The following is a 17,786-nucleotide window of genomic DNA, read 5'->3' as shown; positions in this document are numbered from 1 at the left end:
AAGAAAAGATGACCTCTGTCCCTTTTCAAGGCATCTCCCAAATTTATGACCCCCAAACCAGGGCACTCCTGCTGGATTTTGCTTAGAATTTTTCCTCACCTTCCATCATGGGTGCTAACAAGATCATTGATTCTTTCTTCCTAATGTTTTCTGTATTCACGCCTTGTCATCTAATTCCACTGTCACCACTCTCCTGTATTATTTCAGTAGTTTCCTGATTTCTTGCTTCCAGGCTTTTCCTATCCTAAATCTTGCTCCTAAATCAGTTCTCTGAAAAAGTCATCTTGTAAATGTCAATGCTCATTCAGAAACATTCCATTGATATGATGCAGCCATTTAAGCTGATGTTGGAGAAGAACGGTTAATGACATGATATGGAAAAAATGTTCACAGTATGTTATTAAGTGAAAAAAAGTTATGAAATACTCCCAATGTTAGTTTGGGTGATCTGTATGGTGGAATCATGGATGATTTTATTTAGTTTTTGCTTCTCTAGAGCTCTTAAATTTTTTGCAATGAACATTATTCTTATAATAAGATGAAAAAAACTAGGATTTAGAGTAAAAATAATGAAAAGGTACTCAGGGTAGTGTAAAAGAGAATAATGAGATTCTATTGCATTTTTTAATTGGATATATTTGACATAACCATGTATAACATGTTACTTTGATATGTGTATATACATGTTACTTTGTACATGTACAGATGTACATGTTACTTTGATATGTGTATGTATTGTGATATGATTGCCTTTGTAGATTTAGTTATCACATTACATAATTATAGTACAGTATTATTGTCTAAATTCATTATACCTATATTTGATCACTGTGGCTTATTTGTTATTCATTACAAGTTTCTACCCTTAAATAATATCAGCTTTATCTCTTGATTCCTTTTATTTTTACACAATTCAATTAGCAAAAAATGTTTAAAGTTAAAATAGCATGTGTTTCAGGGAAAGGACATCTTCATGCACTGCAGTTGGGGGTACAAACTAATACAACTTTTGTGGAAGAAACTGTGCAGGATTCATCAAAGTGAAAAATTTGCATAAACTTTTACCCAGCAAGTTTAATTTTAGCAATCCAGTGTGGGGAGAGAGCAAATTAGCCAAGATGGCGTGTTCAGACTCTCTCACCCCAGGTTTGTAAATAATGACTATGTAACAGCTAAGATCATTTATAGCACTCCTTATGTGCATCACAAGGTACTTGCTTGGTCATGGGCTACTTTGTGTGATCCGGATGTATGAGCTCCACCTAAAAAGCAGTGGGATTACTGCTGCATCATGGTTGTGTCCGTTGGGTCAGCCAGGAGAGATCCTGGTGTAGCATCCAGGATCTGTGGTTTAACAGTCACTGGAGAGGCCATTCTGATGCATGCTGAAGCTTTAGAACCATGACAAGAAACAGCCTTCCTAAGTAAGTACCTTTGTGAACAAATGCACAAGTGTTACTGTATAATGATTTACATTACAATCTTACTTATAATGTTGTAAAATTAAAAATAACCTATGGGGCTTCCCCGATGGTGCAGAGGGTAAAGAATCCACCTACAATGCAGGAGATGCAGGAGACTCGGGTTCGATCCCTGGGTTGGGAAGGCCCCCTGAAGGAGAGTATGGCAATCCACTCTGGTATTCTTGCCTGGAAAATCCCATGGACAGAGAAGCCTGATGGGCTGCAGTCCAAAGGGTCAAAAAGCGTCAGACATGACTGAATGACTAAGCACACATGTACTCAGTAGGAAAATTGCTAAATAGGTTCTATTAATTTATCCTATGAAATACTATGCATTGGTTAAAGAGAAAAGCTATTAGCATAGAAAGCCCATTAGTACATATGGCTTAGCAAGGAAAGTAATTTGCATATATAAATATGTCATATTCTTTTTTTAAATTAATTGATTTTTTTGTGGCACTGGGTCTTTGCTGTTGCACGCAGGCTTTCTCTAGTTGGGGTGAGCGGGGGCTACTCTCTAGTTGTGCACACGGTTTCTCACTGCGTTGGCTTCTCTCGTTGCGGAGCATGGGCTCCAGGGCTTGTGTGCTTCATAGCTGTGGTGCATAAGCCTACTTACTTGCTCCACTGCATGTGGGATCTTCCTGGACAAGGGATCAAATCCGTGTCCCTTGCATTGCAGATAGATTCTCAACCGCTGGACCACCAGGGAAATCCTATATATCACATTATTAACCACAATTTATATTGTTTAAAAACAATAAATTCATTTATTACTTATGCAAAATAAAACCTCCCCTTGGCTCCTGTAAGATAGGTTTCAAACTTCGTAGACAGGTAATGAAGGTCCCTCATTATTTGCTTCAGACTGATTCTTTGAACCTAAGTCCCTGGCATATTCATTAAAAAAAAAAAATCCAAATATCCATTCCAGGTCTGTTACTATCAAATTATTCTATAAATGGCTTAATATTGATTTCCTTAGACTTATTTCCATTTTTAGTCAAGGAAATTGAGAAGTGTAAAACTTGAGTGATGACTTGCCTGTGGTCACAAGACAGCATTTGAACCTGGGTCTGTTTTACTGAGTTCCATCTCAAGTGCTTGTTCCACTCCTCCAAGCTGGTTGGCTAATTGTTCTCCAGTCTGAAATACACAGTCCTCTGTGACTTTGCTCATATCATTTTCCTTTCTTAAAGTGCTCTGAATCATGTCTTGTATCCTTCATGAAGTCTTTCTCCAGAACCCTAAGCAACGGCCTTAAACCATGTATTAACAGTTAAATCTTTAATCAAGTACTGAGCCTCCCTCCTCACCTGTTCTGTTCTGTAGCATTCCAAGTCTATTTCCCCAAGGATTCTGTTGTACCTTGGGACAGGAGCTGTTCTGTTCTTTTTTCTTCTTAGTAATTGATCTGCAATAAATGGTTGTAGTTTATGAAAATGATGATGGATATGTGCTAACACATATTTGCTCTAAATATGTCAAAGATCTGACTTACACAGAAGCAGTGACAGAAATCAGAGCAGGTTCTTGGCACACCAGTCCTTGGGATTTAGAAGTTGGATTAAGAATGCAAATAAGACTTCTCTAGGTATTTCTTTTCATATAGTTTTGACTTGTAAGTTGCATCAGGGCTTCCCCGGTGGCTCAGTTGGTGAAGAATCACATGCAGTGCAGGAGACCCAAGTTTGATCCTGAGTCAGGAAGATCCCCTGGAGAAGGGAATAGCTCCCCACTGCAGTATTCTTGCCTGGAGAATCCTATGGACAGAGGAGCCTGGCAGGCTACAGTCCATGGAGTTGCAAAGAGTCAGACATAAGTGTTTTACTTATTCACAAAATAAAGTGTGGAAAGATGAAAAATAAATAAACCTTCACATTTAATATAAACAGAAACAAACAAATTAAGTTGTTACAAAATTGATCATCTAACCACACAGTGTAAAGAATTTAAGTATAATTCTAAACATAGTACTCTATGTGCAATTTCTCAGTGTAGGGACAAAAAGAACTTCAAGAATTTTAATTTTACTTAGTTGGTCATTTTTAAGTAATTATAATGTTATTGGGGTCCTGAAACTATCCTGTACACATTTGTTCAACAAAACAAATAGCTGAATATATTGATGTCATCATATAGTCAGAAAAATAACACTCGCCTTCCCAAGATATCTACATCTGGACCTGTGTTTGCATAGCAAAAGAAGCTGTGCAGATAGAGTTAAGGTTAATTCTTTAATTCAGAGAGATTATTCCAAATTATCTAAGTGGGCTCGGTAAAACCATATGGGCCCTTAAAAATGAGAGAGGAAGACAGAAGAGAAGGTAAGGGAAGGCGAAACAGGAGAGAGTCAGTCATGAGAAGGACTCAGCCTGCCACTGATGGTCTTGAAAGTGGAGTAAGGCGGTCATGAGTGAAAGCATGCAGGTGACCCTCAAAGGCTGGGAACAGCCCTCAACTGACAATAAGGAAATGGGGACCTTAGCCCTGCAGTCGCAAGGAACTGAATACTGCCAACAACCCGAATGAGTAAGAGAACAGATTCTTCCCCAGAGACTCCAGAAAGAAGTTCAATTCAGTTCAGTTGCTCAGTTGTGTCCGACTCTTTGTGACCCATGGATTGAAGCACATCAGGCTTCCCTGTCCATCACCAACTCCCAGAGTTTGCTCAAGCTCATGGCCATCGAGTTGGTGATGCCATCCAGCCATCTTATCCTCTGTCATCCCCTTCTTCTTCTGCCTTCAATCTTTCCCAGCATTAGGGTCTTTTCTAATGAGTTGGCTCTTCACATCAGGTATTGGAGCTTCAGCTTCAGCATCAGTGCTTCCAATAAATATTCAGGATTGTTTTCCTTTAGGATTGACTAGTTGGATCTCCTTGCAGTCCAAGGGACTCTCAAAAGTGTTCTCCAACACCACAGTTCAAAGGCATCAATTCTTCACCTCTCAGCCTTCTTTATGGTCCGACTCTCACATCCATACATGACTACTGGAAAAACCATAGCTTTGACTATTTGGACCTTTGTCAGCAAAGTAATGTCTCTGCTTTTTAGTTTGCTGTCTAGGTTAGTCATAGCTTTTCTTCCAAGGAACAAGTGTCTTTTAATTTCAATGCTGCAGTCACCATCTGCAGTGATTTTGGAACCCAAGAAAATAAATTCAGCCACTGTTTCCACTGTTTCCCTATGTACTTGCCATGAAGTGATGGGACTGGATGCCATGATCCTAGTTTTTTGAATGTTGAGTTTCAAGCCAGCTTTTTCACTCTCCTCTTTCACTTTCATCAAGAGGCTCTGCAGTTCCTCTTTGCTTTCTGCCATAAGGGTGGTTGAAACCTCATATCTGAGGTTACTGATATTTCTCCTGGCAATCTTCATTCCAGCTTGTGCTTCATCCAGCTCAGCATTTTACATGATATACTCTGCATATAGGTTAAATAAGCAGGGTGACAATATACAGCCTTGATGTACTCCGTTCCCAGTTTGGAATCAATCTGTTGTTCCATGTCCATTTCTAACTGTTACTTCTTGACCTGCATACAAATTTCTCAGGAGGTGGGTCAGGTGGTCTGGTATTCCCATATCTTTAAGAATTTTCCACAGTTTGTTGAGATCCACAGTCAAAGGCTTTGGCATAATCAATAAAGCAGAAGTAGATGTTTTTCTGGAACTCTCCTGCTTTTTCAGTGATCCAATGGATACTGGCAATTTGATCTCTGGTTCCTCTGCCTTTTCTAAATCCAGTTTGAACATCTGGAAGTTCACGGTTCATGTACTGTTTAAGCCTGACTTGGAGAATTTTGAGCATTACTTTGCTAGCGTTTGAGATGAGTGCAATTGTGCAGTAGTTTGAACATTCTTTGTCACTGCCTTTCTTTGGGATCAGAATGAAAACTGACCTTTCCCAGTCCTGTGGCCACTGCTGAGTTTTCCAAATTCGCTGGCATATTGAGTGCAGCACTTTCACAGCATCATCTTTTAGGACTTGAAATAGCTCAACTGAAATTTTATCACCTCCACTAGCTTTGTTTGTAGTGATGCTTCCTAAGGCCCATTTGACTTCAGACTCCAGGATGTCGGGCTCTAGGTGAGTGATCACACCATCGTGGTTATCTGGGTCTTGAAGATCTTTTTTGTACAGCTCTGTGTATTCTTGTCACCTCTTCTTAATATCTTCTGCTTCTATTAGGTCGATACAGTTTCTGTCCTTTATTGTGCCCATCTTTGCATGAAATATTCCCTTTGTATCTCTAATTTTCTTGAAGAGATCTCTAGTCTTTCCCATTCTTTTGTTATCCTCTATTTCCTTGTGTTGATCACTGAAAGCTTTCTTATCTCTCCTTGCTATTCTTTGGAACTCTGCATTCAGATGGGTATATCTTTACTTTTCTCCTTTGCCTTTAGCTTCTTTTCTTTTCTCAGCTATTTGGAAGGCCTTTTCAGACAGCCATTTTGCTTTTTTGCATTTCTTTTTCTTGGGGATGGTCTTGATCACTGCCCCCTGTACAATGTCCTGAACCATAGTTCAATGTCCTGCCCATAGTTCTTCAGGCACTCTGTCTATCAGATCTAATCCCTTGAATCTATTTGTCACTTCCACTGTGTAATCATAAGGGATTTGATTTAGGTCATACCCAAAGGGTCTAGTGGTTTTCCCTACTTTCTTCAAATTAAGCCTGAATTTGAGAATAAGGAGTTCATGATCCTTTTATTGCAAAGTTCAGAAAGCTGTGCAGCCCTGCCCATAGCTTGATTTCACCCTGGTAAGATTGACAACCAGCCTTCAACAGAAATGTGAGAGAACCAGTGTGTTGTTTTAGGTTGCTCAGTTTGCGGTAGTTTGCTGTGGCAGTGTATTTATCTCTTGGGCTGCCATCACAAAGTACCGCAGACTGGGCGACTTGAACAACAGAAATGTGTTATCTCGCAGCCTCACCCAAAGTCAAGGTGTTGCAGCCTTGATGCCTTCCTTGGTGCTGGGAGAGAAGGACCTGTTCCAGGTCTCTCTGCTTGGCCTGAAGGTGACCGTCTTCTCCCTGTGTTTCCACATCATTTTCCCTCTGTGTATGCCTTTCTATCCAAGTTTCATCTTTTCATAAGTATGCCAGTCATATTGCATTAAAGCTTACCCTCTAATGACTTCATTTTAGTTTCATTACCTCTGTAAAGATCCTATCCCCAAATAAGATCACATTCTGATATACTAGAGGTTGGGGAACTCAATATATGTGTGTGTGTGTGTGTGTGTGTGTGTGTATATATATGTATGTATGTATGTATGTATGTATATATTTATAAATTGTGTGTGTGCATTCAGTTGTGCCCAACTCTTTGCAACCCCAAGGGCTATAGCCTACCAGGCTCCTCTGTCAGTGGAATTTTCCAGACAAGAAATACCGGAGTGAGTTGCCATTTCTTTCTCCAGGGGATTTATAAATTATGTATATATAAGTTATATTCTGTTTATGAATTACACATACACACACACATTTCCCTCTAACTATGTCAAACAAAAGGGCCTTTGGCAACAACATCAACACCACTGTAGCAATGAGCACACCTTGCACCCAGATCTTGATTTCTAAATATCACTTCTCACTAAAGAAATGAAGAAATAAGTGCTTCTGATCTGGTACAGGGCAAACACAAGTGAACTTGGAGAAATCTTGGTGTGCCAGAAAGAAAGGAAATACTTAAAGATTAATGAGGTCATGTCAAAAGGACACAGGATCTTGCTTGAAGGAGTTCCCACTGGCCAACTTTGGAATAATTTGAACATCAAAAAGAAAATGACAGTAATGGATTAAAATCCATTGAAGTTTTTTGGGAAGAAAAAAAAAAGCCCATGAGTCCACAGTCATTCTGAAAAAAAGAAAGAACTAAAAAAAAAAGGCGGGGAGGGGGGTTCTATCTTCCACCTAATAAATGCAGAAAAAGTGATAGAATTAGGGAATCATTGTGTTTCAGTCCCTACTGTAATAACAGATTCAGGCAAGGATCATCACCAGATGTTAACCACTCAGTAAAAGTAACAGGATGTTCACACAACATCAGTATATTTCCTCACAAATTGTTAATTACAAAAGGGAAAATGTTTGGTTTGGAGAGATTTGATGGTTATTACTTTAAGTGATCAAACTGAACATCACCAAAAGTGAAGCAATCTGATATTATTTAAGCCTTTTGATATGAAGCCCACTTCTGGATTATTTTTGCCAAAAAAGCATTTAAGTTATTAATGAATCTAACCATAAGAAATAACATCATAAACCCAGAATGTGGCACATTCTATAGATGGTTGGTCTGGATTCCTCAAAAAAGTCAGTGTCATAAAAAAAAACTATAAAAAAGCAGTTGGGGGGTGACCATTCTAGATTCAAACAAACAAACACCATATGCAATATGCAGACTTGATTGGATTCTTGATTTTTTTTAAAATGTTATGAAAGACATTTGGGGGACGATTTGGAAATTTTTAGTGGGAAATGTCTATTAGATAATACAATGAAGCATGTTGCTAATTTTTCCCTTAAGTGTGAAAATGATGTTGTGAATATGTTTGAGAATGTCCTTATTCTTAGGAGACACATACTGAAGTTATTTGGTTCAGGGCCGTTGTATCTGCAAGTTATTTAAAATAGTTCAGGAAAAATATGGTATACTGGAACTGGCTCTTCCCAGCTCCTGAGAGCAAATAAATATCAGGAATTTTGCAAACCATTGTTAAACTAATGGTTTAAAATTAGTCTGAAATCAGTCTTGGTGGGAGTCCTTACACCACAGAAATTGACACATGCTACACCTAGGGCTTCCTCCCCTGCCCCCAGAGACTGGGCTGATCAGCACACCATGAGCATAGAATTAGATTTTAATGATCAGTGAAATGATTCAAGTGCCCCTTGTGTTCAGTATGGTATTCTTTCAAGCTTTGTGAAGATTTTAGATTTTTCATAAAAAGTTGGGAAAAACAGAACAGAAAAAGAGCTTTCTTCCTGGAAATGTGAAAACCACAGAGTGAAGGATATGGCTTAGAGGGGACACTTGGGAATCTGCCAGGTGAGACTCTACGATGAGTCTGTGGCCTCAGGTGGGATGACTGGGAACCTCTGTCTGAAGCCACCCAGGTGCCTGCAGGATGAAAGAGTTACAGGGTACGTGAGACACTTCCCTTCCCTCCCCCAGGCCTGGAGCTGAGCTGCTGGGCTTGTGGCTTACTTGAGATTACTGAGTCCTCTAGGAATTTTCTAATTTCTTTGAATAAAAGGGGTAAGGTATTATAGTTGTGGCTTGTGTGGTAACTAAGGCAAATGTCAGTGGCAGGCTTCAACTTTTCGTCTTTTCTTTACTCCTGTTCCTTTCCTCCTCTCTCTACTACCAGGAATGCCCGCCCCACACCTCTGCCCACCTAGCTCACCAACCTTCTAAAAGATTCTCAAGACCCACCTCCTCTACCGAGTCTTCCCACGATTACCTCTGCCCTTCTTTCTCATGTTCCAAGGCACTGACATCTGCTTTATAGTCTGTCATATATTGTTCCAGGATGAGCTGTGTGGCTGAGTATTTTAACTAACCTGTAAGCTCTTGGAGGGCAGGAAGCAGATTTGATAGATACTTATTATATAAAAAAACTTCTTTCTCCCACAAAATATTTATTGGATTCAACGGAATTGCTTTCCTCTCCTCTTCTCGATTCTCTTTTACTGTTGTTCTCCCCTTCCCTTCCTCCTATTTTGTTCCCTGTTTTTGTCCCCCGCCTGTCCATGCTCTGTTTAGCTTATTTCTTTCCCCTTCTTTTATCCCTCTGCGTGGCCCACCAAGGCTGCAGTTGTGGCTGCTTCCTGACTCTGGACCTCTTCTCAGGGCTTCCCCTGATGCGTGAAAGTTTTGCACACCTAATTGCACTGCAAGAAGAAAAGCTGTCTGTTCAGTGATTAAGACTCCACACTCCCAGTGCAGGGAGCACAGGTTCAATCCCTGGTCAGGGAACTAAGATCTCACATGCTACACAGAGCAGCCTTTTTAAAAGAAAAGAAAGAAAGAAAGAAAAGCTGCCTCTGAGAAATGTACACTGTCCTCATTCAGGATGTCCATCCCCCACGACTCTCAGCTTCACAAGGGAAGCGGCACTGGGGCAGCACATAACTCTCAGACATCTGCATCCCACATTTTTTCTCTCCCATCCCCTCTCCACCCACCCACCACCGCCCACCCCCCAGATTCTCTGGACCAGTTCTTGTGGTAAAATCTCACACATTTTCTCAATCTATATGCAAACCAGGTAGGATTGACAGCTGAAGAAAGCTGCACAATGCCTGGGCTTAAAGTTCTCTCTTCTCCCTCTGAGGGAAAATCTTTGAGCTCCGTGACAGTGCCTCGAAGCCATGGCCCCTGTCCTAGACTCTGCCCTGGCCCAGGCGAGCGCCTGACCCCTGCTAATGTGTGGGATCTTTAGCAGCAGAGAGTGGGGGGAGGTAACCAGAGCCCCCCGCATGCCAGTGATTCATGTTCTCTGAAGGGATCAGAGTGTTATTAGAAACCTTGCCTGCCAAATGTGGGGCAAATGTAACCAATTTATTAATGCTGAAAAACCAATGTGTGAAATTGGACCAAGAGGGGCTGGCGCCCCGCTCCCTGCTTCCTGCTCTCTGGCAGTGATGGAGGGAGGGTGGTGCACAAAGAGTTCTGTCTTCTTCAGGAGGATGTTGCTGTCCTAATCACACGTGATAGTGACAACAAATATTCCTGGCTGAAACTTCAAAGGGCTGGGAGATAATTGCATCCACCATCCTCGGCCTGGCTGGTGATGCCTCAGCCGGCAGCTCGCGGGTTGTAAAGTGAGTTGGCTGGAAGGTGGGGAGCTTGGTCTTGGTTTCCCCTGCCCAGCTCTGCTCCTCAGTAGTGGGACCAGGTGAGAAGGGGGAGGTAGGAATGCTCTGTCATTTGTGTTCACAATGTCTCTCCATTTCCAAATTGATGTTGTACACTGGTCACTTGTTGTTGTTGTTAATGAGTCATTAAGTCGTGTCTGACTCTTCACAACTACCCCATGGACTGTAACCTGCCAGGCTCCTCTGTCCATGGGATTGCCTGGGCAAGAGTACTGGAGTGGGTTGCCATTTCCTTCTCCAGGGGGTCTTCCAGACCTGGGAACTGAACCCGTGTCTCCTGCATTGGCGAATAGACTCTTTATCACTGAGCCACCAGGGAAGCCCACACTGGTCACTTAGCCCTTTTCTATAAAAGGTCTTAGATTGATCTCTCAAGGTTTCCTGGGTGGTTGTAGTTTTGCTCCACCAGAGATGGTTACTTCAAGAGAGGATGCATTTTTGTATGACTTATTGCCATTTAGCCCCTAAACAGGTGGGTGAGTTGAGATGAAGACATTAGCAGCCTCCATTTATTAAAGAATTACTGTATGGTATGTAATTATTATAAATTATCTCATTCAATCCCCATACAAATGTCCTTGTGATGTAAATACTACTATTCTTGATTTTCATTTGAGGAAACTGAGATGTGTTAATGAACTTGCCCAAGATTATATTAGGTTTAACTGGATGGGATTCAAGCCCATATCTATTTTAACTATACTCTTCACCATCCAAATTTAAGAAGTGGCAATCCCACAAAATTCTTGCATAATCTGGTGGGATAGTCAGAAAACAAATATGGGAGATCTTCTTGCTAAAGCTGTCTTAAAAGTCTCATATTTCACATTACCAATTTTCAAAGAATCACATTACCATAAAAGTAATGAGCATACATTTTACAAGAGAATAAATAAAATCTTTATGGTGAATTGGAGAAACTTTAGAAACTTAGAAGATGTCAGGCTTTTTTGGGTTGGCATCATTATCATTGTCTGTGGGGTGGGAGATGAAATCTGGTTATTTTAAATTTCTAGCCATTTAGATTCTGGCTGAATGTCATTATTTTGTAATGTGTCACCTCATGTCATGTCTCAACATAATATCTAGTGTGGAAGTCCAATAGTAAATCTTGAATTAGTGTCTTGTTAATAGTTCTGCTATGAAGGAAAGATGCTGATAGAATCTCCTGTGCCTGAGTGCCATTAAATTTATCCATTCCCTTCTGCTGAAAACATGCTTGACACATTGCCGTGTTGCTCTAATTGGCATGATGTGCCTAAAGGGCGGTGATGCCTTCCATTCCTGGGAGTTTTTTCTCCTCTTCCACTTTCTAGGGATAGTTCAACTGATCTTAAAGTTTCTGTATGTCATGAGGCAAGAGTAGTTGTTCCTTCATCTGGAGGGAAGGAGGGTCAGTTCTAGAATCACTGAGATCTAGAAGCAAAGGTCAGTCTTCATTTTGGATTAAAATCCAGCTCAATTCCTCCTGCTTACTTTGGTGTCTAGAAGAGTGTCCCTTTGGGACTTCCAGTGGTTAAGACTCCATGCCACCAGTGCAATGGGCTGGGGTTCCATCCCTGGTCAGGGAACTAGATCCTACATGCCACCAAATAAATATTTTTTTAAATATAGAAGAGTGTCCCTATTTCTTCCTTTCTTTTCTACAAGCTGTAACTCTCCCAAACCCTTCTTAGAAGAATAAATCATTCACTAAGAAAAAATTCTATAAGCCAATGAAGTTACATTTATGTACTTAAAAACAATTTTTAATATCTGAAAAAGGTGAAAGGGGCTTTTTTGTCCCTATAATTTGGTAACAGTAAAGGGCCCTTTGAGGATTTGAAAACTGGGTTGTCCTCTAAGAGTTGAAAAACCCACACTCAAAGACAGTGATTAGCTGTGTGGTTTAAGAATAATGATAACTCCCCAAATAATAATGGCAATTACATAAGTGTCAATCCAACCAAAAGTTGAGCTAAGAATCCTCCCAAGGAGACGTGGCTGAAATGTAGATGTAATTTAGTAAGAGGAAAGGGAATAGAATATAACTCTATTCTGTCTGGAGATTGACTATAAGCAGAGATTGGCCCCAAAAGATAAAAAGGAAAATCTAAAGTGCCGATTTTAGTCTTTTAGAGGTGAAGAAGGCTTTCTAAAGGGCTCTGAGCTTTGTGATTTTCATGGTATATGTTTTCCTATCATAAAAACTCACAGACGGGCACCTGATAAGCCAAGTCTGGCCCACAGACAAGTTTTGCTTGGTCTACACTGTATTGATTTAAAAGTATTTTTTAAAGTTGTCCACTAATTTCATATAGAAAACATCTAAGATTCTAGCTTTTGTTGAAAAATTGGAACGACCTGGCTTGGCTGAACTGGCAACGATGGGCTGGAGCTATAAAGCAGCAGCGACTCCCTTTAGAAAGGGGTTCACTCTCCAGTTTGCCACAGTCTCTACTATTCCTTACACACCTGCTCCCTGACCTGCCTGATTCATCTGTGATGCACTCTTCTGTACCTCTTGGTTTTTGACTATGTGACCCCCTAATGGTAAGGTGGCCTTCAGCTACTTGAGCTGAAATTATCTTTTAAAGACCCTGAACTCTCCTTTTTCTTATTTTGTGCTCAGCATGCAACTTGGTGAGAATCTGGATTCCCATGTAATTTGCCTATAAAGAAAGAATGCCCTGATCTTCTGCCCTGAGCATCTTGCTTTATATGAGGAGGTACATAGAATAAAGTTTAAAAGGTTCCGGCTTTGGAGTCAGACAGGTCTGGTTCCAATTCTGGCACTGACACTTACTAGATAAGGTCACCATGAGGCCTCTGGGCACCTCGCCAGTTACTTTCTCCTGGAGATGTGGCCCTGGGTCACCTCGGGCCACATACCAGAATATTCAAATTTTAAAAACACTTTGTGAGCAAAATACCCCTAAGTCACAAATTACAGCAAACCTAGCCAACCAACCAACCTTACAGCAGCCCTGAATCCAACCAACCAACCAAACAACCAACAAACATAAGTTTCTCTAGAGATAGTAGACATATCTCTATGTAGATATCTCTATGTATAGAAAGCTATTGGTCAGAAACACAAAATCTGATGAACTCTGTTCTAGTGAGTCAGAGAGGGAAATGGTGGCTAGAATGTGGATTTTGAACTTAAGAGAATTGTATTCAAGTCCTAGGGCTTTCCTTTATGTGAACTTAAGAAAGTCATTAATTGCTCTGAGTCTCCAAAATAAAAGTTTCCTTCCTACATACCCAATAGAAACTTTGTGAAGATTAAATAAAATAAAGTGGGGAAGACATTAGGCAAACTCTAAAATGCATGGAATTGTTAATATAAAAAATTTTAAGGAATCTCTACTGTTCTCCATTGTGGCTGTATTAATCTGCATTCCCACCAAGAGCATAAGAGGGTTCCCTTTTCTCCACACCCTCTCTAGCATTTATCATTTGTAGACTTTTTGATGATGGCCATTCTGATCCGTATGAAGTGATGCCTCATTGTATTTTTTATTTGCATTGGAATGATTTGAGAGAATGGCATTGAAACATATACATCACCATGTGTAAAATAGATAGCCAATGGGAGTTTGCTGTATGAAGCAAGGAACCCAAAGCTGGTGTTCCATGACAACCTAGAGGGGTGGAATAGGGAGGAGTTGGAAGGGAGGTTTAAGAGGGAAGGGACATAGGTATACAAATGGCTGATTTGTGTTGATGAATGGCAAAAACCACCTCAGTATTGTAAAGTAATTATCCTCTAATAAAACAAAAACTTTAAAGTAGGAATAACAACAGAAAAGAATAAAGCAATGTACCCTGGTCAATGACGGACATGAAAATGTAGATGACTGCTGTTGTTTGAATATGATATATGACAATTTATTACAATAAATGATTTCAACAATAAAGCAAACAAAAAAATGTATACACTCCAGTGATCATGAGAGTGGAAATAGTAGAAGAACCCAAGAGGCCCCAACCAAGAGTTTCTAGGCTGCCAGAGCAGTATTCACAACCTAATGATCAGTGCCAGGTTTGGAACACCCATAGCCTGGAGTGTACATTGAAGCCTGCAGTGTACATCAGATTAGACTCTGATTTGTGAAATAAAGCAATACTCTCCAGTGGTGATTAGGGTGGGGGAAAGGGCCTCACACACACTGCTGGTAAAAGTATAAACTAGAGCAAAGAAGGCAAGTTGACAGTACCTATTAAAATTTTAAATATGCTCTCAGCAGTTCCCTCCTAGGAATTTATCCTACAGAAGCAATCTATAGTGGGCAAGAATATCTGTACAAGAATATTCAAGGCAACATTGTTTATAATGTAAAATATAGGACTTCCCTGGTGGTCCAGTGGGTGAGACTTCATGCTCCAAATGCAGGAGGCCGGGGTTTGATCCCTGGTCAGGGCACTAGATCCTACGTGCTGCAACTAAGAGCCTGCATGCAGCAACAAGGATACTGTGTGCTGTAACTAAGATCTAGCACAGCCAAATATGTGTGTGTGTGTGTATTTATAATATAAAATTAATGCATATTTTTGCTATGACTACTATGTAGTCATTAACAAGAATGAAATAGAAACACATATACTGAAATGGAATCGGTGTCTGTAGTGTATGACTGAGTTACAAAAAGCAAGCTGCAGGACAAGCTCTAAACATATATAAATCTAACTTTTAAAATTGACTTCCACTGGGGAGGGTGAGTAGAATGTAAGGAAGAGACGCCATTTCTTACTTTATATGCTTTTATGTGGTTGTTTTTGCTTCTAGTTGCTAAGTCGGGTCTGGCACTTTTTGCGACCCCATGGACTGTAGCCTTCCAGGCTTCTCTGTCCATGGGATTTCCTAGGAAAGAATACTGGAGTGGGTCACCATTCCCTTCTCCAGGGGATCATCCCAAGCCAGGGGTTGAGCCTGTATCTCCTGCATTGACAGGTGGATTCTTTACCACTGAACCACCAGAGAAGCCTATACTTTTATGTTACTTGACTATTTTATAATGATCATGCATTACTTTTGTAATTTTTTAAATCCAACTAGAAGTCAAAAAAGAGAAGTTAAACCAATATTTAAGCTAGCTTACCTTTAAGCTAGGGAAAATAAAATATAATTAAAGATCCAAGGAATAGAAGTGGAGCATCGAGCCCAGAAAGCCATGTGCCTGGGGTCTCCCCAATAACTGTTCCCACACACCTGACCATTGATATTTCAGGACCACACTTGTCCTCCTGGACTTGGGGCGCTCTTTTGTGGAGTCAGTGTCTGCATAGTTGCAACTGCCACTACAGCACTGCTGACTGTTGTCCTACTTCTGGAGTTGAGGGCTGTAACACATGCCTCCAAAATTAAAGAGTCTTGCCCATGCCGCAAAGCACGGGGGCTGCTAAGAGGGACAGTTCTACTGTTCCTGAGGATTTAACTGGACTGACTATCCCTCCCCCTTGACTTCTGCATTTTGTTCTGTATTAACTCCTTGTGGCTCTGACCTTGGATTTGACCAGAGATTCTAATTCTGCCTCTGTTCCAGTCATGTGTCTTCTCTTATGGTAACCTACTGTCTGATTCTGGCCAGTTCCATGACTTGGGTTTTCTTCAGGGGCTGGATTTGGGCATTTTCTTCACATTTCCTTCTAGCACCTAATCCTCTTCCAACCTTACTTTTAACCCTGTCGTCCTATTCAACATTGATATCACCAGCAAAGAGGCCAGCATGGGCCCAGACATAACTACGGCCATGATATCTACAAGACATGATGACTCATGATAACTACACACATGGGGCAACTGGGAAGCTTGCTGTCTGGGAAGAAGCTGTCCTTAACTTCACGTGTAGTTCTTAATGAGATGACAGGAAGCCAGGGCGCATGGTCATGCTGGAATCACAGTGCCATTGTTCCTAACAGCTCCCAACACTTTGGGAGCAGTGTGCCTAAATTGGTGTGTGTTTCGTGAGTTATGACTGTGTGGAGGGAGATGGGATGCCGGAGCTTCAGCCAGTCTGTCCCTCTTATCTTGCCTGAACACTGTCCTCTCCAAATGATGATTTTTTCATCTCATGACACAGAAAGAACATGTGGGAAGATTCCAGGAGTGAGTCTAACTTTCTTTTGAACCATCGTGTATGAGTCAGAATTGTGGCTCCCTCTAGTTAGGGACCTTTCTTGTTAAACTTTTCACCAAGCAGCCTGGGTGAGGTTTGTTCATTCACAAGGAGATGGTTAGAGAGATACAGCTTCTCCCAAGGCTGGAATTGAAACCCAACCTCAATTAGGTTAAGAAGTCCTCAATTGAGAATGTCTGGCCCTCTTCACCTTGTCAGGTTTTAGGAGTTGAGACAGAATCTCCCTAGGACCCAAAACAGAAGCATTTTGTAATAAAATTCCTTATACATTTTCACTTCTCCATGGCTATTAAAATAATCCTTAAGCATGAAGGGTGATTTTCCCTTTTGAATCCCAGATCTGGATTTCCTGCCAAAAAATAGGCATTCAACATACAGTGTACCCAGAAGCCATAAAGGAAACTAGTATATTACATTTGAGAACTTTAAAACATTTATATAAAATCTATAACCAAAGTCTAAGGACAAATAGTACTTTGGTAAAAAAATGTTCAGAACAAACATGACAGATAAAAGGTTAATTTTCTTACTTTAAAGAGACAATAAGTAAATAAATTTATAAACAAGGAGTTATCAGAAAAAGATAAAATAAATACATATATGTATGTATATATGTGTGTGTATATATATAATCTTTTTGTGAGAACTCCCTGTATATGTATGTATGGCCCTGGTGGCTCAGTGGGTAAAGAATCTGCCTGCCAAGCAGGAGATGCAGGTTCGATCCCTGGATCTTGAAGATCCCCTGGAGGAGGTCATGGCAACCCACTTCAGTATTGTTGCCTGGGAAATCTACGGACAGAGGAGCCTGGTCATCTACGGTCCATGAGATCACAAAAGAGTCAGACGAAGCTGAGTGACTAACAACAACAGCAATGTGTGTATATATACATATATATATACACACGCACACACTATATATATATATGTGTGTGTATATGTACACACACATATACATGTACAGGGAATTCTCAGAAAAAGATAAAATACAAATGAGATATAAGAAAAGATGCCCAGCCTCACTGAGGATTTAAAAAGTGCCAATCAAAACAACAACAAAAAAATCATTTCATCAGACAAATAGGCACATATTAGAAGTTTTACAAATTTGATATTGGAAAGAAAATATTGAAGTAAGAAAACTTATATACTGTTGGTCAAAATTTAAATTAGTGTACACTTTTGGAATGCAATTTGGCAATGTTTCAACATGTTCAAATGTCCTTTGAACCAGTCCTAAAATTTATCCTAGAAATATACTTATAAAAGCAACCTGATATAGATAAATAATATGAAAACCTGAACATAACC

Source organism: Cervus canadensis, chromosome 2, assembly GCF_019320065.1.
Source record: "Cervus canadensis isolate Bull #8, Minnesota chromosome 2, ASM1932006v1, whole genome shotgun sequence".
NCBI classification, from domain to species: domain Eukaryota; kingdom Metazoa; phylum Chordata; class Mammalia; order Artiodactyla; family Cervidae; genus Cervus; species Cervus canadensis.
The sequence above is the reverse complement of the archived record's forward strand: the minus strand, read 5'-3'. Positions refer to the sequence as shown.